The sequence below is a fragment of the Festucalex cinctus genome, chromosome 2, assembly GCF_051991245.1.
Source record: "Festucalex cinctus isolate MCC-2025b chromosome 2, RoL_Fcin_1.0, whole genome shotgun sequence".
NCBI classification, from domain to species: domain Eukaryota; kingdom Metazoa; phylum Chordata; class Actinopteri; order Syngnathiformes; family Syngnathidae; genus Festucalex; species Festucalex cinctus.
In genome coordinates this window covers 31,576,033-31,578,506 of record NC_135412.1, presented here as the reverse complement: position 1 = coordinate 31,578,506, position 2,474 = coordinate 31,576,033, and the positions used below count along the sequence as shown (strand labels likewise).

At 36.6% G+C, this 2,474-nt stretch overlaps 1 long non-coding RNA gene across 1 annotated transcript in view; it reads right to left on the bottom strand.

Moving 5' to 3' along the window:
* Window positions 1–801: 801 nt before the first annotated feature.
* Window positions 802–2,474, bottom strand: part of LOC144014568 (uncharacterized) — a 9,359-nt gene continuing 7,686 nt past the window's right edge. The window contains exon 3 of the long non-coding RNA XR_013282499.1: window positions 802–1,732. This is a non-coding gene — a long non-coding RNA (uncharacterized LOC144014568). The remainder of the gene's footprint in view (window positions 1,733–2,474) is intronic.

The window sequence follows — 2,474 nt, the reverse complement described above, 5'->3', positions numbered from 1 at the left end:
ACCAAAAAATTGCAAACAAACACCTTTCTTTGTGACGCCCATCTTAAAATAAGACCAGTATCGGCTCAACACCTAAACAATCGATACTCATCCATCCCTATTGAAGATTCGATTTGATGAAAACCTCATTTTGTCTTGCAGATTTAGCTCACTGTCTAACCCAATCGCCGCCAGTAGACAGAAATTAGCAAGAGTGTGTTGGAATTTGTCTTGTGACTTAGTGAGCGTCACACCTTACACTTGCTCTCTTCCTAATCCGAACAAACACTGCACAAAGGAAGGCTGAGTGATCAAAATTGGAAGTCATTAAAGACTTCTCCAGGAAGGTAATGGAATTGCAACACATACTGCCCTAATTTGTGCTCATTTGCTTCTTGCCCTCACACAAATCGGGATGTTGTGGTTTTGTCCCCTATACTGTCACAGTTAGTGACTATTCTCCTTGAGACAATCTACCTATCTCACATACAGATGATCCTTTTCTCTGGTGACTTGCTGGTTTTGGGCATCACAGAAACGAGGTCTTGTAAAAGAAGGAATGAAAAAGGAGGCTGAGTGCAAGCCTATTGTGCAACGTGTTTATGTGTCTGACACAGGAGGGCAGTCTTTCAACATTTCCCTCTGCCTGTGGAGCACAGCAACTGTTTAGATGTACTGCTGCAGGAAGACTGTCTCTTAGAACGGCTAAGAGGACAAGTTACTGTTCTTCATCACAGTTGCTGGGGTTTTTTTTCTCTCTAGCTGATGACCACTTTCTTCTCTATGCTTTTCAATTTCCTGCACCTGCAAGTAATTTAAAAATTACACACAACAATATTCTTTATTCATGAAGACCAACTTTGTTCAACAATAATTAAAAAAAAAAAATAAAAAATAAAAAAGATCAGCAGTGAACTCAAAAGGTTAAACATTACTGATTGGTATTAAAAATTTATAGTAGTATCCTTTGAAGAACTGACAAAATAATTGTGTAACTTAGATGCAAAGTAGAAATATATTGATGAAAGAACATCCATCCTTTTGAATGTATGAAGTTCTGCATCAATCTGATCCCGACGTGAGTTCTGCCAAAGCTGTGTTTATGGAAAACATTGACAAAGCCAACTGAAATGCACTTCTCAAGAAACAGTAAAGGAAAAAATAAGAACGCTTAGTACGTAATGTAAGGTAACATAAGGTACATAATAGCAATTCTTAAGTGTAGATCTTTTGAGAGCTTCTTTGTGTGGTTAATGCTATTCACAAAGAACTCACTCAAGTGCAGCTTGTTTTACTTTGGGCAGTATTTTTTTGAGAATAACAAACCTAAAAAAAGAAAAAGAAAAGAGAAAAAAGAAGTTGTATAGGGCAGGACAACTTGAACCAACAATCCTGTCACATTAATTAGACTCCACTGTGACTGATTCTTGACTCCATTTAGCTTTTGGAAGAGTTGTTAGTCAAGGGGTTCACATACAGTCCTCCCTGCAATGTAAATGTCTGCATGGTGCGTCCAGGAAAAATGTGATAATCTACTTTTGTGTGTTTGTTATTAGCTCCTTCCACTTTATTTCATGCCCTGTTGTAGCAGAAAGGACACTCCAGTATACTCATGTTTAGGCAAAGCCCTGCATGGTAGCACTGCTGTTTTTGAAGTCTCCATCAGGATCGCCACCGACTCCCGGCTGCAGCTCCTTTTAATCATTCCGTCAGTCCGGGCATGACATGCCACTTGCTCAGCTGTGAACATTGACTACAACAACAAACAAACAAACAAAAAAACAAACCATGTAGCCGATCAGTGGCAGGCATCAGGAGCCAAAAAGGAGAAAAGGAAAATGTTATGCAGGGATACTGCTAGTCTTTGTTTGTTTTCTACTTGCCTTGATTCTGAGTGAAATATGATCTACATTTATTGAAGCATGATTCTGGTACCTATTCTTACAAAACTGTAATCTATATAAAAAAATAAAATACAATTTAATAATAATGGTTTTATACACAATATTTGTGTTTTCTATATTTTTATTCTTGTTTACAAATTTAGTTTGTTATCAATGTAAATGAAAAAATTGACAACTTTTTTTGTGTATAGTGTGAACACGATATGGATTGAGTTTATCACCTTTTGGATTCACAATTATGGATAATCCACTTCAAAATTTGTCTTTCAATTAACTGATGACCGTTTGAGGCACCACATCAAATGAATTCAACAATTCCAAACTTCTACATTCAATGCCTAGTCTACAAACCGGCCTGTAATACAAGTTTTATATCACAACTGCCCGAAAACAGTCATCCCAACCATTGTACTGTGACACATACAATAATATGATGCAGCAAATCATCCAGGTGCACTTTTTCACTTGAGTTTAAAATTATATATATATATATATGTATATATATGTATATTTATATTGAGTTACTACAAATACAGTAATGCATTTTTGCTCTACTGCCAGAGACGTAACGTGACAAGCCAAACGATGAAA